Source organism: Triturus cristatus, chromosome 10 (genome assembly GCF_964204655.1).
Source record: "Triturus cristatus chromosome 10, aTriCri1.1, whole genome shotgun sequence".
Lineage (NCBI taxonomy): Eukaryota > Metazoa > Chordata > Amphibia > Caudata > Salamandridae > Triturus > Triturus cristatus.
The window spans coordinates 734,173,141-734,196,680 of NC_140593.1; the positions used below are offsets into that span (position 1 = coordinate 734,173,141).

At 51.1% G+C, this 23,540-nt stretch overlaps 1 protein-coding gene across 13 annotated transcripts in view; it reads right to left on the minus strand.

Moving 5' to 3' along the window:
- Nucleotides 1-23,540, minus strand: part of LOC146789924 (ATP-binding cassette sub-family F member 2) — a 1,015,916-nt gene that overhangs the window by 684,993 nt on the left and 307,383 nt on the right. The gene's annotated exons all lie outside the window — the stretch shown is intronic.

Sequence of the window (23,540 nt, forward strand, 5' to 3'; positions counted from 1 at the left end):
TGGTTATGCGTTAAAAGTGCGGGTTTGATCCGCAGCCTTTGATGCGGCACCACGGAAAGTTCTAGAAAGGTGGTGTACCATGGTTGGTGCGCCCATGTGGGAGCAACTAGGATGAGTGTTAGTGAGTGTTGTCGCAGTTTGCGTGCCACCAGCGGTATTAATGGCGCTGGGGGAAAAGCGTACGCAAATCTGCCTGACCAGTTCATCCATATCGCATTGCCCTGTGACTGCGGATGTGGGAACCTGGCGGCAAAGCTTTGGCATTTTGCGTTTGTGTGTGGCGAATAGGTCTATCTCCGGATGACCCCACTGTTGGAAGTACGGTTGGAGTACTGATAGGTGTAGCTCCCACTCGTGCATCTGGTGGCTGTGTCTGCTGAGCAGATCCGCCATCTGGTTGTCCTTGCCTGGGAGGTGTTCCGCCATGAGGAACATGTTCCTCTGAATGGCCCACTTCCACATGCTCTGAGCCAGATGAGACAACTGTGGAGTGTGTGTTCCTCCCTGTTTCTGTATGTAGTACATGGCAGTCATGTTGTCCGTCCGGATCAACACAACTGTGTTGCATAAGTGTACTTTGAATGCCTTCATGGCTAGGAAGATTGCCATCAGTTCCAAAACGTTGATGTGCATCTTCTTTTGTTGCGTTGTCCATAGTCGCTGCACTGTGTAAGTGAGTACATGAGCTCCCCAACCCTGGAGAGAGGCGTCTGCCGTCAGTATTATTTGTGGAACAGGCTCTTGGAACGGTCGGCCCTTGCAAAGGTTTTGTGGATTCCACCAATGCAGAGAGTTGTATGCCCGACCGCTCACCAACACTAGGTCTTTTAATTGCCCGTGAGCCTGATTCCATTGACGTGCCAAGCACTCCTGAAGCGGGCGCATATGTAGTCTCGCGTGCGGGACTATGAAAATGCAGGAGGCCATCATGCCTATTAACTGCATGAACACTCGCGCAGGAAGGGAGTGTTGAGGTTTGAACTTTGAGATCAGCAGTTGCATGCTGTTGATCCTCACTAAATTTGGCTGAGCTGTGGCTGCCAGAGTGTTTATGGTCGTGCCCATGTACTGTCGTATGTGCGCAGGTTGGAGATGTGATTTTGGGTAATTTAGTGAGAATCCCAGACTGTGAAGAAGGTGAATGGTGAGGGACATGGGGTTGGCACATTGCTGGGCTGACTTTGCCTGAACAAGCCAGTCGTCCAGGTAAGGGTAGACGTGAATGTGTGGTCTCCGTAGATGTGCAGCCACTGTTGCTAGGCACTTGGTGAAAACCCTGGGTGCTGTTGTTACTCCGAAGGGGAGAACTTTGAATTGATAGTGATGTCCCTGAATAGTGAACCTGAGATATTTTCTGTGTGATGGGTGTATGGGTATGTGGAAATGCGCATCTTTGAGGTCCAGTGTGGCTAGGAAGTCTCCCTGACTGAGTAGCGGGAGAACCTGCTGTAGGGTGAGCATATGGAAATGTTCCGAGAGAATGTATTGGTTGAGGGGCCCGAGGTCTAGTATAGGTCTGAGCGACCCGTCCTTTTTTGGGATTAAGAAGTACAGAGAGTACACCCCTGTTCCCTGCTGGTCGACGGGCACGACCTCTATTGCACCTTTTTGCAGCATACTTAGCACTTCCTGCTGCAATAATGCCAAGTGCTCTACGGACATAGGACGGTGCTTTGGCGGTATGTTGGGTGGAGGGGACGTTAATTCGAGACAGTAACCGTACTGGATAATGTCCCTGACCCACCTGTCTGTGGTGATGGTTTTCCACGCGGACAGGAACTGTTGGAGTCTCCCCCCAACAGGTGTTATGTGGTCGGGGGGAAGGGAGAGGGCGTCACTGTTTGTTTTTGGGGGAGGACCTGGTGTTGCCGTAACCACGTCCTCTGCCCTTGGTGCTTGAGCCACGATATCCACCTCTGTTGGTTTTATCATAGGTACTTTGTGTGCCCCCTTTGGTGTACTGCTGCTGTGACCCCTGACCTCTAGCTGCTCCTCTATTCCCGGTGCAACGAAAGGAGCCACTACGAAACTGCTGCGTCTGCAGAGCCCCCATTGATTTCGCAGTGTCAGTGTCTTTCTTAATTTTCTCGAGGGTAGTGTCAACTTCGGGGCCAAATAAGTAGTCGGGGTTGACCGGTTGATTTAAGATATTGTTCTGAATCTCCGGCTTGAAGCCTGAGATTCTCAACCATGCGTGCCTCCTCAACATGACACTTGTGTTGATTGCCCTTGCCGCTGCGTCGGCAGCATCCAGGGCGCACTTTATGGATGCATTGGTAAGGAGTTGTCCCTCTCTGATGAGGAGCTCCGCAGCCTCTTTATATTCATCTGGCAAATGTTGGAGTAGTGATTCTAGTGTGTCGTAGTGGGACCCATCATAACGGGCCAAGAGCGCCTGTGTGTTGGCAATGCGCAAGATGTTTGCTGCTTGTGCTGCAATTCGTTTGCCTGATGTCTCCAGCACTTTGGACACCTTGTCTGGGGGAGGAGCATCACCTGTTTGCGAATGGGCTGTTTTGCGAGCATTAGCAACCACCATGGAGTCCAAAGGTAACTGACCCCTAATGTACATAGGGTCACCGGGTGCAGGCTTGTATTTTGTTTCAATCCTGGAGTTGAGCACCCGTGCCCTGGTTGTTTCCTTAAAAATGTCTTTTGCAGGTTTGAGAACTCCCTTTAACATGGGCAGAGTTGACAGTTCTTTCGGAAGAGGCGAAAGTGTCCACCAAGAAGTCTTCTTCGACAGTGTCAGAATGCAGTTCTACTCCATGATTGGCAGCAGCCCGTTCTATGAGGGCATTGAAGGCAGCAGTGTCCTCTGTGGGAGGTGTCTTTGTGCTGTAAAGCTGCGTGTCCTGGGTATCTGGTGGGGTACCCTGGTCTGTAGGGTCATCCCATGTCTGATCTGGGTCTTGCAGGTGCTCATCAGGATCGACATCCCCAGGGTAGGTGGTATCATCCCCTACATAGTCGTCCATTGCGTCTGTCTCTGAAGGCATAGGAGAAAAGGACTGGGGATCCTGATGAGAGGGTTGAAAGCGTTCATGAAGCTCAGACCCTGCTGGTAATTTGTGCTGGAGAGGGATTTTGTAGGAGTCCAATCCCCTCTATGGCGTGATTTTCCGCTTACGGAGCATCAGCCTACCAGTGTTGGCGTCGATGAATTGTGGCTGTGACGGGCCAAAATCTGTGTGTCCAGTGGATGGGGACTGTGTCTGGCGGACACGTGTCCGAATCTCGAACATTTTCGGCGCCGTGGACGGCGGCAAGCCAAACGTGATGTTGGTCGGCGCCGAGGGTGCTTTTGGAGCCTTGTGCGTGTCGGGGCCCGAAGTAGAGCGGAGGGCTGCCCGTTCCCTGATGTGTTGCAACGATGCCGCGACCTGTTGCACGGAAAACGCAGATGGCTCCTTGGAACCGGTCGGCCCCGGGGAGGTAGGCGTTGATGCAGCACCCGACTTTTTTGCAGCCATGGGGTCATCGATACGAAGGGAGGGATTGACGCTCGTTGGAGTCGACGACTTGGCAGGCGCCGGTGTCTTCGACGTAGACGCAGACGGGGTGGCCACTTTGACTTTGGTGGTCGGGCCGATGTCTTCGGTGCCAGAGGCCGAGGCGCCTCGTGGGCACCGAGGGCCTTCTTCTTGGGCTTGGCACCCATATCCGCTGCGGTGAGCTCGGCACCGAAATCCCTTTTCGTGTGTTCGGAGCCGTTGGCCTTTGCTGGCGTCGAAGGAGTGGAGGCCTTCGAGCCGATCACAACCAGTTTCACTTTTGGTTTCGATGGAACTGGTGCGACGATTGGTTTCGGTTGCGCTGAAGGGAATCCAGTAGTCTTCGGTAATGATGGCTCTTGCGAAATGTTAGAGGCCGGGCCTGAAGGCGGGGCTGAAGAACCGTGAGATTGATCTCGGGTAAGGCCCGAAGGCGATCCCTCGACCTGAGCCCCAAGACGGTGTATGTTTTCGGCCTCCGTATCGACGGGTGGGCCTAGCTCCTCGCTGGAGCTATCCTCCTCGGCCGCAAAGGCCTCACTGTAGTCTCCTACCTCGTCGACGACTTCTCTCTGAAAGATCACCTCCTCCTCGTCTTCCGATCGGGAGTAGTGTTCGGAAGCGGGGCTGGAGTCTACGTCTTCCACGCTCTGCGTCCTCGTCGGTAAAGATGTTGGCCGGGGCAGGCGCCGATTGCTGCGCTTCTAATCTTGCCGCCCGTCGATTCCGGAGAGTCTTCTTCGAACGGAATCGGGCACAGGCCATACATTTGGACTCATCGTGATCCGGTGAGAGACATTTGTTGCATACCGGGTGGACGTCGATGTGTGGGTATTTCGCGTGGCATAAAGGACACCGTTTGAATGGAGTCCTCGATTCCATCGTCGATCGAAATTCGATGTTCGGACCAAGCGGGTCCGAAAAGCTGTGAGAAGGTGCTAAAGCACTAGAGAAACTAGTCGATACCGAATGGGAACAGTACCGACGATAACTAAAGGCCTTTTGGCCTTAAACTGATTTTCCCAACTTGAGCTAAGATAAGCACATCCGAACTCAATGGCGGAAAAAAACAATCTAAGGATGGAGAGGATGCCCATGCGCACTGTGGTCCAGGGGAGGAGTCACCTATCTCGTGATACTTCGAAGACTCTTCCAGGACAACAACGTGCAATCATCCGGACCCAACACTAGGCGCCGATCTATGCACAGATATGAATTCAGCAGCCCACATGCCTCGAACCTAATGTTACCAAAGCAATGGCATGGTTAGTAGTAACACTGTCAGTGTTGGTGACTGGATTAGACTTTCCAATTAGGTATTGCTCTGGAGAAACCAGAGTGTGTGTCTCACCATGGTGACACTGGCACCTGCATCCATCGGGGCTTCTATCCTAGTCCCATGTATCCAGGGGTATTGTAAATACTGCTTTAAGTTGGGAGGAAACCCAGCATAAGTGGCAAACTCAACTTCACCCTCTGTGACGAACTGCTTCAGTGTGAACCCTGATTTGCTCCGGGCACACTTAATCCCATCTGGAGATTGGCTACACCAGTACTAAATCGAGGAGGACTAGTTCAGTGTCCCAACTTCTTACAGTTGAAACACCAGGCCTTCTGGGAATAAAAGTTCTCCCCTTTGTACCAATCATTGGACTGGGAAGAGTTTTGGGACCCACTCAAGCAGGTTTTTGGTGCCCTTTAGAAAACTGGCTTTGTCTTTGGGGTTCTCACCACCTTTCCCTGGTGAGGTTTGGTAACGCCTTTCTTTTGGTCACCCACAGTGGCTGTTTTTGTTACCCTAGTCTTGACCCCGTGGGTTGCCTTCTTTCCCAATTCTTGGGGAGAAATTAGACCTAGGTCTACCAGATGTTGATGCAACTTGTAATTAGTGCAATTAAAATATGTTCTTTCATAAAAAGATTGTAATGTCCATTTAAATTATGCACGTTATTTCCAGTTAACCACCAATCGCGTGTCTTAACAGAGTAGTCTAGTCAATCCAGGACTGGTTTTGTGCCCCCCCCCCCCCCCCTCCCTGAATCAAATGCTATATTCCTCAGTTGTGAGCGCAAAGCCCTCAGAGTGTTTATGAGGTCATAAGACCTAGCATCTGCAGGAGTCTGTCCCTGCAATTATCAGTGAACAGTTCGCAAAGGAGTGCCCCCAAGCGGGACTGCCTCACTTTTCTTGTATCCCAAGCCCTCTAAAAAGTTGTGAACCATTTGGTGAGGTCTTCACCTTGCTCAAATTTGGCGACAATCCCATAGGCCCTGGGTACCTGGTTAGCAGGAACTCAGGGCAAACGGAGTCAAAGTACATCAACATAAGGCAAAAAGTGGGGGGCAACCATGCAAAAAGGGGCACTTTCCTACAAATCCCAAAGTGCTATATTCGGCAGAATTGTGGTCAAGCAGCCTTAGGCTTAACACAGAGGAGAGCAAGACATTTGCAAAATACACACAATGATTAATAATGAATATGCTACTTACCAGTATGCATCTGTTCTTGGCATGTAGGGCTGCTGACATTCATATCTGTGCATAGAATACATAGCAGTACCTCCTATTAGCGGCGGCTACCAGTGCCAGCTGCAGCGGTCTGAAAAAGAGTTTTGAGAACAGCCTGTCCTACAGCTGCCTGCTGTTTTGAGTGGACATCTACACAGTAGTGTTTGGTAATGAATATGCTACTTACCAGTATGCATCTGTTCTTGGCATGTAGGGCTGCTGACATTCATATCTGTGCATAGATCGCCGCCTAGTGTTGGGTCCGGATGTTTGCACGTTGTTGTCCTGGAAGAGTCTAAGTATCCTGGGATAGGTGACTCCTCCCCTGGACTACAGTGCGCATGGGCATCCTCTCCATCCTCAGATTGTTTTTCGCCATTGTGGCAGTGATGGAGTAGATACAGAAAGTGATGACCATGCTTTACAGTAATTCTGAGAGCTGCAGCTGCTACAGGCGCCGGGGAGGAGGGAGGGCGATATGAATGTCAGCAGCCCTACATGCCAAGAACAGATGCATACTGGTAAGTAGCATATTCAGTTCGAGGCATGTGGGCTGCTGAATTCATATCTGTGCATAGAATATATAGCAGTGCCCTCTTATTAGCGGCGGCTACCAGTGCCAGCTGCAGCGGTCTGAAAAAGAGTTTTGAGAACAGCCTGTCCTACAGCTGCCTGCTGTTTTGATTGTACATCTACACAATAGTGTTTGGTAAAAGTATGTGTGGTGGACCAGGTGGCTGCTCTACATATGTCATGCAAAGGAATGTTTCCTAGGAAAGCCATGGAGGCCCCTAACTTACGTGTTGAGTGGGCTCGTGGGGGAATCGTTAAAGTGCGTTTAGCCTTCTGATAGCAAATTTGAATACATTTAATGATCCATCTGGCTATACCTGCTTTGGAGATAGCGTTACCTTTGTGGTGTGGGGCAAAGGCAACGAAAAGTTGTTTTGTTTTCCTAAAGGGTTTGGTCCTGTCGATATAATACACGAGGGCCCGTTTTACATCTAGTGTATGGAGTGCCCTTTCTGCGACAGTCTGTGGGTTTTGAAAGAAAACAGGCAGTTCAATAGTTTGATTCATGTGGAACTGCGATACCACCTTGGGCATGAATTTGGGGTTGGTACGTAGTACGACCCTGTTGGCGTGAACCTGTATAAATGGCTCTTGGACGGTTAGTGCCTGGAGTTCACTAACTCTTCGTAAAGAAGTTATCGCCACTAGGAAAGCTACTTTCCAGGTAAGGAATTGAATCTCGCATGAGTGTAGAGGTTCAAAGGGTGGACCCATCAGGCGTGTGAGGACCAAGTTGAGGTTCCACATTGGGGCTGGTGGGTGGCTAGGTGGAATGACTCGTTTGAGTCCTTCCAAGAATGCTTTGATGGCAGGCACTCTGAATAGAGAGAGGTGCTGCCTGGTTTGTAGATAGGCTGATATTGCGGTCAAATGGACACGTATAGAGGTGTACGCCAGATTGCATCGGTATAGGTGTAAGAGGTAACAAATTATGTTTTGGATGGATGCGTCTAGCGGGTTAATGTCATTATTATTGCAATAAATGACGAACCTTTTCCATTTGGCTGCATAGCAAGCTCTGGTAGTGGGTCTCCTGGCCTCCTTAATGATGTCCATACAGTCAGGTGGCAGGTTTAGGTAGCCAAACTCTAGGACTTCAGGAGCCAGATTGCCAGGTTCAGCTGTTGCGGATCTGGGTGCTGAATCTCTCCATGGTTCTGCGTCAAATGCTCGGGTTTGACCCACAGCCTTTGATGCGGCACCACAGAAAGTTCGAGAAAGGTGGTGTACTACGGCTGGCGTGCCCACGTTGGAGCAACCAGGACGAGTGTCAGTGAGTGTTGTCTGAGTTTGCGTGCCACCAGCGGTATCAGTGGTGCTGGGGGAAAAGCGTACGCAAATCTGCCGGACCAGTTCATCCATATCGCATTGCCCTGCGACTGCGGATGTGGGAACCTGGCAGCAAAGCTTTGGCATTTTGCGTTTTTGCTTGTCGCGAATAGGTCTATCTCTGGATGACCCCACTGCTGGAAGTACGGTTGGAGTACTGATGGGTGTAACTCCCACTCGTGCATCTGGTGGCTGTGTCTGCTGAGCAGAACCGCCATCTGGTTGTCCTTGCCGGGGAGGTGTTCTGCCATGAGGAACATGTTCCTCTGAATGGCCCACTTCCACATGCTCTGAGCCAGATGAGACAACTGTGGAGAGTGTGTTCCTCCCTGCTTCTGGATGTAGAACATGGCAGTCATGTTGTCCGTCCGGATCAACACGACTTTGTTGCACAAGTGTACTTTGAATGCTTTCATAGCGAGGAAGATTGCCATCAGCTCTAGAAGGTTGATGTGCATCTTCTTTTGTTGTTGTGTCCATAGTCCCTGCACTGTGTAATGGAGTACATGAGCTCCCCATCCCTGGAGAGACGCGTCCGCTGTCAGTATTATCTGTGGGACAGGCTCTTGGAACGGTCGGCCCTTGCAAAGGTTTTGTGGGTTCCACCAATGCAGAGAGTTGTATGCCCGACCGCTCACCAACACTAGGTCTTTCAACTGTCCTTGAGCCTGATTCCACTGACGTGCTAAGCACTCCTGAAGCGGGCGCATATGTAGTCTTGCGTGTGGGACTATGAAGATGCAGGAGGCCATCATGCCTATCAACTGCATGAACACTCGCGCGGGAAGGGAGTGTTGTGGTTTGAACTTGGAAATTAGCATTCGTATGCTGTTGATCCTCACTAAATTTGTGTCTATGGTCGCACCTAGGTACTGTTGTACGTGTGCGGGTTGGAGATGTGATTTCGGGTAATTTAGTGAGAACCCTAGACTGTGAAGAAGGTGAATGGTGCGGGACATGTGGCTGGCACATTGCTGGGCTGACTTTGCCTGAACAAGCCAGTCGTCCAGGTAAGGGTAGACGTGAATGTGTTGCCTCCGTAGATGTGCAGCCACTGTAGCTAGGCACTTTGTGAAAACCCTGGGTGCTGTTGTCACGCCGAAGGGAAGAACCTTGAATTGGTAGTGCTGCCCTTGAATAGTGAACCTGAGATATTTTCTGTGCGAGGGGTGAATGGGTATGTGGAAATACGCATCTTTGAGGTCTAGCGTGGCCAGGAAGTCTCCCTGTTTGAGCAGCGGGAGGACTTGTTGTAGGGTGAGCATGTGGAAATGCTCTGAGAGAATGTAGCGGTTGAGGGGTCACAGGTCTAGTATAGGTCTGAGTGACCCGTCCTTTTTTGGTATTCAGAAGTACAGGGAGTACACCCCCGTACCTTGCTCGTGGACGGGTACGACCTCTATTGCGCCTTTTTTCAGCATACTTAGCACTTCCTGCTGTAATAGCGCTAAGTGCTCTGAGGACATAGGACGGTGTTTTGGCGGTATTGTGGGTGGAGTGGAGGTTAATTCTAGGCAGTAACCGTGTTTGATAATATCTTTGACCCACCTGTCCGTGGTGATGGAGTTCCACGTGGACAGGAACCTTTGTAGCCTTCCCCCGACAGGTGTTATGTGGTCGGGAGGAAGGGAGAGGGCGTCACTGTTTGTTCTTGGGGGAGGACCTGGTATTGCCGTATCCGCGTCCTCTGCCCTTTGTGCTGGAGCCACGATATCCACCCCGGGTGTTTTTATCGTAGGTACTTTGTGTGTTGCCCTTGTTGTAGGTTTGCTGTGACCCCTGTCCTCTACCTGCTCCTCTATTTCCGGGGCGACGAAAGGAGCCACTCCGAAAGGTCTGCGTTTGGAGAGCCCCCATGGACTTTGCAGGGTCTGTGTCCTTTTTTATTTTTTCTAGGGTGGTGTCAACCTCTGGTCCGAATAAGTAGTCAGGGTTGACCGGTTGATTGAGAATGTTATTTTGAACCTCAGGTTTGAATCCGGAGATTCGTAACCAGGCGTGTCGTCGTAACAGGACGCTGGTGTTTATTGCTGTGGCAGCTGTATCTGCGGCATCCAGTGCACACTTAATGGATGCGTTTGTGAGGAGTTGTCCCTCCCTGATGAGGATCTCTGCTCCCTCTTTGTATTGGTCAGGGAGATGTTGGAGTAGGGTTTCTAATGTGTCATAGTGTGCGCGATCGTAGCGAGCTAGGAGCGCCTGGGTATTGGCAATACGCCATATGTTAGCTGCCTGGGCTGCAACCCGTTTGCCGGAGGTCTCGAGCACCTTTGACTCTTTGTCCGGGGGAGGAGCATCCCCAGTTGTCTGCGAGTGCGCCCGTTTGCGAGCATTAGCGACTACGATGGAGTCCAGAGGCAACTGGCCTCTAATGTACGTAGGGTCCCCAGGCGCCCACCTATATTTGTCGATCCTGGGGTTTATTACTCTTGCCCTGGTGGGTTCTTTGAAAATGGCCTTTGCTGGTTTGAGGACACCTTTCAACATGGGTAGAGTTTTGATATTCCTTTCTGAGGATGCGAAAGTATCCATTAGAAAATCGTCCTCGATTGTGTCAGAGTGGAGTTGCACACCATGATTGGCCGCAGCACGTTCAATGAGGGCGTTGAATGCGGCAGTGTCCTCTGTGGGAGACGTTTTTGCGCCATATAGCTGCGTGTCCTGTGTATCCATAGGTGCACCCGTATCTACAGGGTCATCCCAAGCCTGGTCAGGGTCCTGTTGGCCTTAAGGGTCCATCTCTCTGGGGTAGGGGACGTCGTCACCCATATAGTCCTCCAAAACGTCGGTTTCGGAGGGTGTCGGAGAGAAGGACTGTGGATCTGGGTAGGAGGTATGGAGACGTTCGTAAAGAACTGGTTCCGAATCCGCTGGCAGCTTTTTCTTTAGCGGGATCCGGTAGGAGTCCAAAGCTTGTTCGGAAGATATTCTCCGCTTGTGGAGCATAATTCTGCCGGTGTCTACATCGATGATGTGGGACGGTGACGTCTCCGTAGGAGAGCGTTCGGCAGGTGTGATCCTAGTTTGGGTGACACGTGTTCGTATTTCAAACAGTTTGGGCGCCGTGGATGGCGGCAGGCCAAAAGTGATGTGGGGTGGTGCTGGAGAAGCTTTTTGAGATTTTCGGCTCGGAGCCTGACGTGTCCTGGAGGGCTGCCTTTTCTTTGATGCGTTGCAAGGACGCTGCAACTTGTCGCACCTGGAACGCCGACGGTTCTTTGGCGCCGAGCGGTTCTGTAGAGGCAGGCGTGGACTTCTTTGGGGCCACGAGGTCATCGAGTCGAGGAGAGGTAGTAGCTGTCGAAGGAGTCGATGATTGGGCCTTCGGTGCTGCTTTCGAAGTGGTGTGCGACGCAGCGGCCATTTTGACCTTCGTGGCCGGAGCCGATTGTTTCGGTGCCGGGGGCCGAGGCGGTTTGGCGGTACTGATGGCCTTTTTCCGTGTGTCGGCGCCGACGTCGGCTGCTGCGAGTTCGGCACCGAAGTCCCGTTTGGTGCGGTCGGTGCCGACGGGTTTGGCTGGCGTCGAAGATGTAGTGGGCTTCGATCAGACCAGTGTCACTTTCAGTTTCGGTTTCTGTGGAACCGATACGACTTTTGGTTTCGGTTTCGAGGAAGGGAAACCAGTCATTTTGGGTACTAATGGCTGTCGCTGAATGTCCGAGGCCGGGCCCGAGGGCGGGGCCGAAGAACTGCGGGATAGGTCTTGGGTAAGGCCCGAAGGCGATCCCTCGACCGGAGCCATAGACTGACGCACTGGGATATCCTCCGTCTGTACGGGTAGGCCTTGCTCGTCACCGGAGCTACTTTCTTCGGCCCCTAAGGCCTCATCGTAGTCTCCTACCTCGGTGTCGGCTTCATCCCTGTGAAAGAGTTGTTCTTCGATGTCTTCCGAACCGGAATCGTGTTCGGAAGCGGGGCTGGAGGGTAGGTTCTCCACGCCTTCCACATCTTCGTCCTCGGCGCTGAAGATGTTGGTCGGGGCCGGTGCCGCTTGCTGCGCTTCAAGTCTCGCTGCTCGTCGATTCCGGAGAGTCTTTTTGGATCGGAATCGGGCACAGGCCATACATGTGGATTCGTCGTGATCCGGTGAAAGGCATTTGTTGCACACCGGGTGGACGTCGACATGGGGATATTTCGCATTGCAAACAGGACACCGCTTGAATGGTGTCCTCGATTCCATCGTCGATGTGGGGTCGATGGTCGGATATGATGCGAAAAAGTTGTTTTTGAAGTCAGTAAACTAACAAGTAACTGTCGATACCGATCGGGAACAGTACCGACGCGAACTAAAGGCCTTTTGGCCTGAAAAAAGTTTTCCCTAACTTGAGTCAAGATGAGCACATCCGAACCCAATGGCGGAAAAAAACAATCTGAGGATGGAGAGGATGCCCATGCGCACTGTGGTCCAGGGGAGGAGTCACCTATCTCAGGATACTTCGAAGACTCTTCCAGGACAACAACGTGCAAACATCCGGACCCAACACTAGGCGCGATCTATGCACAGATATGAATTCAGCAGCCCACATGCCTCGAACGTGGAAGTACGCATCTTTGAGGTCTAGAGTGGCTAGGAAGTCTCCCTGGCTGAGCAGCGGGAGAACCTGCTGTAGGGTGAGCATATGAAAATGCTCCGACAGAATGTAGTGGTTGAGGGGTCTGAGGTCTAGTATAGGTCTGAGCGACCCGTCCTTTTTTGGGATTAGGAAGTACAGGGAGTACACCCCTGTCCCCTGCTGGTTGACAGGTACGACCTCTATTGCCCCTTTTTGCAGCATACTTAGCACTTCCTGCTGCAATAATGCTAAGTGCTCTGCGGACATAGGACGGTGCTTTGGCGGTATTGTGGGTGGAGTGGAGGTTAATTCGAGACAGTAACCGTGCTGGATAATATCCCTGACCCACCTGTCCGTGGTGATGGATTTCCACGTGGACAGGAACCGCTGGAGTCTCCCCCCCGACAGGTGTTACGTGGTCGGGGGGGAAGGGAGAGGGCGTCACTGTTTGTTCTTGGGTGAGGACCTGGTGTTGCCGTAACCGCGGCCTCTGCCCTTGGTGCTGGAGCCACGATATCCACCTCTGTTTTTATCGTAGGTACTCTGTGTGCCCCCTTTATTGTAGGTCTGCTGTGACCCCTGTCCTCTAGCTGCTCCCCTATTCCCGGGGCGACGAAAGGAGCCACTACGAAATGTCTGCGTTTGCAGAGCCCCCATTGACTTTGCAGTGTCAGTGTCCTTTTTTATCTTTTCTAAGGTGGTGTCAACTTCTGGTCCGAATAGGTAGTCGGGGTTGACAGGCTGATTTAGGATGTTGTTTTGAATCCGGAGATTCTTAACCAAGCGTGTCGGCGTAACAGGACGCTGGTGTTTACCGCCCTCGCAGCTGTGTCTGCAGCATCTAGTGCGCACTTAATGGATGCGTTTGTAAGAAGTTGTCCCTCTCTGATGGGGAGCTCCGCTGCCTCTTTGTATTCGTCTGGCAGATGTTGGAATAGTGACTCTAGCGTGTCGTAGTGTGAACGATCGTAGCGAGCCAGGAGGGCCTGTGTATTGGCAATGCGCCAGATGTTTGCTGCTTGAGCTGCAATCCTCTTGCCTGAGGTCTCCAGCACTTTGGACTCCTTGTTTGGGGGAGGAGCATCACCAGTTGTTTGCGAGTGCGCTCGTTTGCGAGCGTTAGCAACCACCATGGAGTCCAGAGGTAACTGACCTCTAATGTACATAGGGTCCCCAGGCGCAGGTTTGTATTTTTTTTCAATCCGGGGGTTGAGCACCCCTGCCCTGGTTGCTTCCTTGAAAATGTCCTTTGCTGGCTTGAGAACACCTTTCAACATGGGCAGAGTCTTGACAGTCCTCTCAGAGGAGGCGAAAGTGTCCACCAGGAAGTCGTCCTCAACTGTGTCAGAGTGGAGTTGCACTCCATGATTGGCTGCAGCACGTTCTATGAGGGCATTGAAGGCAGCAGTGTCCTCTGTGGGAGATGTTTTTGCGCCGTAAAGCTGCGTGTTCAGGGTATCTGTTGCGGCACCCGGGTCTGCAGGGTCATCCCAAGCTTGATCTGGGTCCTGCTGCTCCTCAGGATCTATATCCCTAGGGTAGGTGGTATCATCACCCATGTAATCCTCCATTGCGTCCGTGTCGGAGGGCGTCGGAGAAAAGGACTGGGGATCCGGATAGGAGGTATGCAGGCGTTCGTGTAGAACCGGTTCAGACTCTGCTGGCAGTTTCTGCTTCAGAGGGATTCTGTAAGAGTCCAAGGCCTGCTCTGGCGTGACCTTCCGTTTTCGGAGCATGAGTGTGCCGATGTCGGCGTTGATGAATTGGGACGGTGAAGGCTCAGTAGGAGAGTGTCCAGTAGATGGGGACCTTGTCTGGCGGACACGTGTTCGGATCTCGAACATCTTCTGCGCCAAACCAAAAGTGATGTTGGTTGGTGCCGAAGGTGCCTTTGGAGCCTTTTTCGGGTCGGGGCCCGACGTGGACTGGAGGGCTGCCCGTTCACTAATGCGTTGCAATGACGCCGCAACTTATCGCACCGAGAACGCCGAAGGTTCTTTGGTGCAGAGTGGTTCTGTAGAGGTAGGTGTGGACTGCTTCGGAACCACCGGGTCATCGATTCGAGGAGAAGTAGTAGCGGTCGACGGAGTCGATGACTTGACCCGTGTCGCTGCCTTCGAAGTGGACTCCGATGGAGCGGTCATCTTAACTTTGGTGGTCGGGGTCGATTGCTTCGGTGCCGGGGGCCGAGGCGCTTTTGTGGTACCGATGACCTTCCTTTTCGGGTCGGTACCGATGTCCGCAGCAGCGAGTTCGGCGCCGAAATCCCTTTTAGCGCGGTCGGAGCCGACGGTTTGTGCTGGCGTCGAAGGAGTGGAGGTCTTCGAGGGCTTCGAGCCGACCACTGCTAGTTTCACTTTCGGTTTCTGTGGAACCGGTGCGACGATTGGTTTCGGTTTCGATGAAGGGAAACCAGTCTTTCGGTAATAATGGCTCTTGCTGGATGTTCGAGGCCGGGCCTGAAGGCGGGGCCGAAGAACTGCGGGATTGATCTCGGGTAAGGCCCGGAGGCGATCCCTCGACCGGAGCCGTAGAATGACGCACTTTGATAGCCTCCGTTGACGGGTAGGCCCTGCTCTTCACCAGAGCTATCTTCTTCGGCCCCAAAGGCCTCATCGTAGTCTCCTACCTCATCGTCGGCTTCTTCCGTGTGAAAAAGCGCTTAGTCGGCGTCTTCCGATCGGGAATCGTGTTCGGAAACGGGGCTGGAGTTTGTCTTCCACGCTTTCAACATACTCGTCCTTGGTGCTGAAGATGTTGGCCGGGGCCGGTGCCGATTGCTGCGCTTCTAATCTCGCTGCTAGTCGATTCCGGAGAGTCTTCTTGGATCGGAATCGGGCACAGGCCATACATTTCGATTCGTCGTGATCCGGCGAGAGGCATTTGTTGCACACCGGGTGGACGTCGATATGTGGATATTTGGCGTGGCATACAGGACACCGTTTGAATGGGGCCCTCGATTCCATCGTCGATGTAAGGTCGATGGTCGGATTAAACGGATCCGAAAAACTTGAAGAAGTTTGCTAAACTAAGCAAGAAAGGTGTCGATACCGAGCGGGAACAGTACCGACGAAAAATAAAGGCCTTTTGGCCTTAAACTAAATTTTCCTAACTTGAGCTAAGATAAGCACATCCGAACCCAATGGCGGAAAAAAACAATGTAAGGATGGAGAGGATGCCCATGCGCACTGTGGTCTAGGGGAGGAGTCACCTATCTCAGGATACTTCGAAGACTCTTCCAGGACAACAACGTGCAAACATCCGGACCCAACACTAGGCGGCGATCTATGCACAGATATGAATTCAGCAGCCCACATGCCTCGAACCTGACAATACGACTCAAGAAGGGGGATCCACACCAATTTATAAAAATACCAAGTACCTTTATATAGGATTTGGCATCAGAGAAAAAGCATTCAGGTAAGCAAGTTTGTACAGAACATACGGTTATGGCTTATGTTGTAAAATAATTTTGATACGATTTCAGACTTGTTTTATAACTGTGTGCATCGAACCAAAAGCACCTTCGCTCCTAATAATTTTATTCAATTGTGTATTTTAACCGTGTTATATAGCAGTCCCTCCATTAGCGGCGGCTGCCCGTGCCAGCTGCAGCAGCCTGAAAAAGGGTCTTGAGAACAGCCTGTCCTACAGCTGCCTGCTGTTTGGAATGTACATTTACACAGTAGTGTTTTGTAAATGTATGTATAGTGGACCAGGTGGCTGCTCTACAGATTTCCTGTAAAGGAATATTTCCTAGGAAAGCCATGGACGCCCCTAACTTTCGGGTTGAGTTGGCTCTGGGAGGAATCGTTAATGTGCGTTTAGCTTTTTCATAGCAAATTTGAATACATTTAACGATCCATCTGGCTATCCCTGCTTTGGAAATGGCGTTGCCCTTGTGTTGTGGAGAAAAGGCAACAAACAGTTGTTTTGTTTTCCTAAAATCCTGTATTCTGTCTATATAGTACATGAGGGCCCTCTTTACATCTAGTGTATGGAGCATTCTCTGCGCGACATTTTGTGGATTTGGAAAGAAAACGGGCAGTTCAATAGTTTGATTCATGTGGAACTGCGAAATCACTTTAGGCATGAAAGTGGGGTTAGTACGTAGTACAACTCTGTTTGCGTGAACCTGTATGAATGGCTCTTGAATGGTTAGTGCCTGGAGTTCACTAACTCTTCCTAACGAAGTGATTGCCACTAAGAAAGCTACTTTCCAGGTGAGGAATTGAATCTCACATGAATGGAGAGGTTCAAAAGGTGGACCCATTAATCTGGTGAGGACCACATTCAGGTTCCACACCGGTGCCGGTGGGTGAGTTGGAGCAATCACTCTTGAGTCCCTCTAAGAAGGCTTTGATGGCAGGCACTTTGAATAGAGAGAGGTGCTGCCTGTTCTGACGATAGGCCGCTATTGCGGTTAGATGTATACGGATGGAGTTGTATGCCAGATTGCATCGGTATAAGTGTAACAGGTAACAGATGATGTTCTGAATGGATGCATCCAGCGGATTAATGTCATTGTTTTTACAGTAAATGACAAATCTTTTCCATTTAGCCGCATCGCAAGCTCTGGTCGTGGGTCTCCTGGCCTCCTTGATGATATTCATACATTCTGGAGGCAGGTTTAGGTAGCCAAACTAAGACTTCAGGAGCCAGATCGCCAGGTTCAGCTGTTGCGGGTCTGGGTGCTGAATTTCGGCAAGGTTCTGTGTTAAAGGTTTGGGTGTTAGCCGCAGTCTTTGAGGCGGCACCACGGACAGTTCTAGTAACGTGGTGTACCATGGCTGGCGCGCCCACATTGGAGCAACCAGGATGAGTGTCATTGAGTGTTGCCGTAGTTTGCGCGCCACTAGCGGTATTAATGGCGCTGGGGGAAAAAGCGTACGCAAATCTGCCTGACCAGTTTATCCATATCGCATTGCCCTGCGACTGTGGATGCGGAAACCTGGCGGCAAAGCTTTGGCATTTTGCGTTTTCCCTTGTGGCGAATAGGTCGATCTCTGGATGACCCCACTGCTGGAAGTACGGTTGGAGTACCGATGGATGTAGCTCCCACTCGTGCATTTGGTGGCTGTGTCTGCTGAGCAGATCCGCCATCTGGTTGTCCTTGCCTGGGGAGGTGTTCCGCCATGAGGAACATGTTCCTCTGAATGGTCCACTTCCACATGCTCTGAGCAAGATGAGACAACTGTGGAGAGTGTGTTCCTCCCTGCTTCTGTATGTAGTACATGGCAGTCATGATGTCCGTCCGGATCAACACGACTTTGTTGCACAAGTGTACTTTGAATGCCTTCATAGCCAGGAAGATAGCCATCAGTTCCAGAAGGTTGATGTGCATCTTCTGTTGCTGTGTCGTCCATAGTCCCTGCACTGTGTAATTGAGTACATGAGCTCCCCATCCCTTGAGAGACGCGTCCGCCGTCAGTATTATCTGTGGAACAGGCTCTTGGAACGGTCGGCCCTTGCAAAGGTTTTGTGGATTCCACCAATGCAGAGAGTTGTATGCCCGACCGCTCACCAACACTAGGTCTTTCAACTGTCCCAGAGTCTGATTCCATTGACGTGCCAAGCACTCCTGAAGCGGGCGCATATGTAGTCTCGCGTGCGGGACTATGAAGATGCAGGAAGCCATCATGCCTATCAACTGCATGAACACTCGCGCTGGAAGGGAGTGTTGTGGTCTGAACTTTTTTTATCAGCAGTTGCATGCTGTTGATTCTCGCTAAATTTGGCTGAGCTTTGGCAGCCAGAGTGTCTATAGTCGCGCCCAGGTACTGCCGTACGTGGGCGGGTTGGAGATGTGACTTTGGTGTGGGATATGTGGCTGGCACACTGCTGGGCTGACTTTGCCTGAACAAGCCAGTCGTCCTGGTAAGGGAAGACGTGAATGTGCTGTCTTCTTAAGTGTGCGGCCACTGTAGCTAGTCACTTGGTAAAGACTCTGGGCGCTGTTGTTACTCCGAAAGGGAGTACTTTGAACTGATAATGCTGATCCTGAAGAGTGAACCTGAGATATTTTTTGTGTGATGGGTGTATGGGTATGTGGAAATACGCATCCTTTAAATCTAGTGTTGCTAGGAAGTCTCCCTGACTGACTAACGGCAGAACCTGCTGGAGGGTGAGCATATGAAAATGCTCTGACAGAATGTATTGGTTGAGAGGGCGGAGGTCTAGTATAGGTCGTAGAGACCCGTCCTTTTTGGGTATCAAAAAGTACAGAGAGTACACCCCCGACCCCCGCTGTTCCATAGGCACTAGCTCTACGGCTCCTTTTTGCAGCATACTTAGTACTTCTTGCCGCAATAATGTCAAGTGCTCTGCGGACATAGGACGGTGTCTTGGTGGTATGTTGGGTGGATTGGATGTTAATTCCAGACAATAACCGTACTGGACAATTTCTCTGACCCACCTGTCTGTGGTGATGGATCTCCAGACTGGCAGGAACTGTTGGAGTCTCCCCCCGACCGGTGTTATGTGGGCGGGGGGCAGCGACAAGACGTCACTGTTTGTTATTGGCGGAGGACCTGGTGTTGTTGTGTCCTAGTCCTCTGCCTTTGGTGCTGGATCCACGATATCCACCCCTATTGTTTTTATTATAGGTACTCTGGGTACCTCCTTTACTGTATTGCTGCTGGGACCCCTGACCTTTAGCTGCTCCTCTATTCCCGGGGCGACGAAAGGAGCCACTCCGAAACTGCTGCGACTGTAGAGCCCCCATAGATTTCGCAGTTTGTGTCCTTTTTAATCTTTTCCAGTGTAGTGTCAACCTCTGGGCCAAATAAAAAGTCTGGGTTGACTGGTTGATTCAAGATATTATTTTGAATCTCAGGTTTGAAGCCTGATATTCTCAGCCATGCGTGCCTCCTCAACATCACACTAGTGTTGATTGCCCTTGCTGCAGTGTCAGCTGCATCTAGTGCGCATTTGATGGACGCGTTTGTGATGAGTTGTCCCTCTCCGATGAGGAGCTCCGCTCCTTCTTTGTATTCCATCTGGTAGGTGTTCTAGCAGTGTTTCTAGTGTATCGTAGTGTGACCTGTCGTATCGGGCCAGGAGTGCCTGAGTGTTGGCAATGCGCCAGATGTTTGCTGCTTGTGCTGCTACCCTTTTGCCTGATGTTTCTAGCACTTTGGACTCCTTGTCTGGAGGACGAGCATCACCTGTAGTCTGCGAGTTAGCTCTTTTGCGAGCATTAGAAACTACCATGGAGTCCAACGGCAATTGACCCTTAATGTACATTGGGTCTCCGGGTGCTGGTTTGTATTTCTTCTCTATTCTCGGGTTAAATACCCGTGCCCTGGTCGTTTCCTTAAAGATGTCCTTAGCATGTTTAAGAACCCCCTTTTAACATTGGTAGAGTCTTGACCGTTCTTTCAGATGTGGAGAACGTGTCCACCAAGAAATCCTCCTCCACAGAGTCTGAATGGAGTTCCACTCCGTGATTGGCAGCTGCCCTTTCAATGAGGACGTAAAAAGCAGCAGTATCTTCAGTGGGAGATGGTTTGATATTATAAAGATGAGTGTCAGGAGCATCTTGTGGGTCACCCTGGTCAGTAGGGTCTCCCCATGCTTGATCTTGGTCTTGCTGGTGGTCATCAGGGTCATTATCCACAGGATAAGTGGTATCATCCCCAATACAGCCCTCTCCTGCATCCGCCTCCGAGTGTGTAGGAGAAAAGGAGGGTGGTTCCTGATGATAGGTTTGGAATGTTTCTACAAGCACTGGCGTCGAACCCGATGGCAGTTTCCTTTTTAGTGGAATCTTGTATGAGTCCAAAGCCTTCTCGGGAACAATTCTCCGCTTGCGGAACAGCCTACCACCGTCGGCGTCGATGAACTGGTCCTGCGAGTCCTCGACATCGGTTCTTTCTGTGGACACTGTTCGTGGTTGTTCGACACTCCCCCTAAGTTCGAAAATCTTCGGTGCCCCTGGTGGCGGCAATCCAAACTTGATAGGTGCCGGCGCCGAGTGAGCTTTGGCGACCTTGCGTGGGTCGGGACCCGTTTTTGGTTCGAGGGTTGCCCGTTCCCTGATGCGTTTAAGGGACCCCGACACCTGTTGCAACGTGAATGCAGACGGTGCTTTGGAACCGATAGGCTCTTTGGAGACCGGTCTCGACGCGGTCTCCGGTGTCTTCCCAGCCTTCGGGTTTTCGATCCGAAGTTTGGGATCGACGCCCTGTTGATCCGATATTTTGGCAGTCGCCGCACTCTTCGGTGTTGACGTAGTCGGATCGACCACCGTGACCGTGGTGGTTGGTGCCCCAACCTTCGGTGCCATAGGCCGTTGCGTCTTCTCGGGACCGAGGGCCTTCTTCTGTGGCTCGGTGCCACAGAAGAAGGCCCTTTTTTGGTTTCTCGGTACCGAAGTCCGTCTTTCTTTGGTCGGCTCCGATGTCCTTTTTCTGTGTCGACGGATTGGAGGGCTTAGATGCCTTCGATCCGACCTGAACCAGTTGCACTTTCGGTTTGACCCGTGCTGTGTTTGGTTTCGCTTTCACTGAATCGAATCCAGTCTTTTTTGATATTGTTGGCTCTTATGAAATGTTCGAAGCCGGGCCTTTAGGCGGGGCTGTAGAACGATCAGACTGATCTTGGGTAAGGCCCGCAGGCGATCCCTCGACCTGAGCCTTATCAAGACGGTCTCCTTCGGCCTCCGCATCGACGGATTGGACTAGCTCCTCGCCCGAGCTATCTTAATCGGCCCCAAGGGCCTCATCGTCGTCTCCTACCTCGTCGACGTCTTCGTCCTCGAAGATCACCTCATCATCCTCGTTAGATTGGGATTCAAGCTCCGAAGCATGGCTCGAGTCTATCTCTTCGACGCTCTCGACTTCTTCATCCTCGGTGCTGAATATGTTAACCGGGTTAGGCGCCAATTGTTTGGCCTCCAATCTAGCCGCCCGTCGATTCCGAAGTGTCTTCTTTGACCGGAACCGGGCGCAGGCCATACACCTTGACTCATCATGATCCGGTGATAAACATTTGTTACACACCGGATGGACATCGATGTGTGGATATTTCGCATGACAAAGGACATCTCTTGAAGGGAGTCCTCGATTCCATCCTCGAGCGTCGATCGATTTTCGGACCGAAACTAGGTCCGAGAAGTGTGAATAAGTCCGAGAACAAGTATAATTTGTCGATACCTAACGCGAACAATACCGACGATACCTAAAGGCTTTTGGCCTTAAATAAAGTTTTCCTAACTTGAGCTAAGATGAGCACATCCGAACCCAATGGCGGAAAAAAAACAATCTGAGGATGCCCATGCGCACTGTAGTCCAGGGGAGGAGCCACCTATCTCGTGATACTTCGAAGACTCTTCCAGGACAACAATGTGCAATCATCCGGACCCAACACTAGGCGGCGATCTATGCACAGATATGAATTCAGCAGCCCACATGCCTCGAACAAGAGGGTCCACTTTACAAGGGGTAAAGCAACTAAAGCTGCTGTGAAAAGCGAAGTCTCCATATCAGTTTGTAATCCTGACACATTGAGATTTGGCCATACAGTTCATAAACCTTGTTTGGACTCCAGGACAGATACAATGGTGGGTCAGGCTTCATCATGCAAATGGTTTGCAAAAGGTTTTGTGTAGTACTCACAGTGCTTTAAAGGTTGGTTTGGCCCACTAGTCTTTATTGTGGTTGGACAAGTATTTTGGAAAACAGAAGATATTACCATCCAATTGGATTACCATGGATGGATTACCTCCAAGGATCAGGTTTCATTTAATATAAGTGTTCTGGACTTCCCTCAAGCAGTAAAGAATATTCTGTGTTTAGAATTAACAGTGAATAAGCAGCAGGACATTTTATGAATCACAAAATACAGTTTCAGGGATCTCTTTTTTACACTGATGCCGTCCAGTCTCAATAAGGAGGCCCCACTACGCCTTTCTTTCAACCTAGTTTATAGGAAGTCAATCTAGTTTATTTTAGTTTATAGCAAAGGCTTACAAGCCTACAGGGCCAGTCAAACACATCTATGGTTTTATCAGAGATGCAACTAACAGTATAAAGGGAACAGACCTGTCAAACAAAAAATCTTGTTTTATAGAGGCCACAACAGGTCTACGGTAAAACTCAGGGCAGCCTGGATACACATTAAAGTTCTAAACTCTACCAGAAGGGGCAAAAAACACTTGCTTCATGAGTTCAGAGCGGTACAAAAGGGGGTGGTGATGGACGGAGCATCAGAATCAAACACTCACACCCAGTCAACAGATCTGGGTTTGATCCATCACCGTTCTTTAGCCCACTCTGCCACCCCAGTTCGGACATGGCCATATGCAAATCAGTCTGACCCTGTGCCTCATGGGAACAGTCCAGCCCGAACTACCAAGCCATGCCTTCCCTGGACCGGAAACAAGCTTCCTAGGACCGGTTTCTGGCATTTCAGCCGTCTTCAGCCAGGCTTGCTTGAATCCAGTGGCAAAGTGAGCAAGGGACTCACGTCTGAGCATACCCTGCCAACTTATGGCGAACAAAGCGGTACAAAAGGGGGTGGTGATGGACGGAGCATCAGAATCAATCAAAACACTCACACCCAGTCAACAGATCTGGGTTTGATCCATCACCGTTCTTTAGCCCACTGCCACCCCAGTTCGGACATGGCCATATGCAAATCAGTCTGACCCTGTGCCTCATGGGAACAGTCCAGCCCGAACTACCAAGCCATGCCTTCCCTGGACCGGAAACAAGCTTCCTAGGACCGGTTTCTGGCATTTGTCAGCATTCCGTCCATCATTTGTTTGTTGTAACGCTTTTCGCCCTAAGTGGGATGGGTATTCCCAGACGTGGGACCCGTGCTCACTACACCACTGGAGTCAAGCTATCCTGGCTGATGACGGCTGATAGCCAGAAACCGGTCCTAGGATGCTTGATTCCGGTCCAGGGAAGACATGGCTTGGCAGTTCGGGCTGGACTGTTCCCATGAGGCACAGGGTCAAGACTGATTTGCATATGGCCATGTCTAAACTGGGGTGGTGTAGTGGGCAAAAGAACGATGGATTTAACCCAGATCTCTTGACTGGGGGAGAATGTCTGCATTGTCAGCATTCCGTCCAT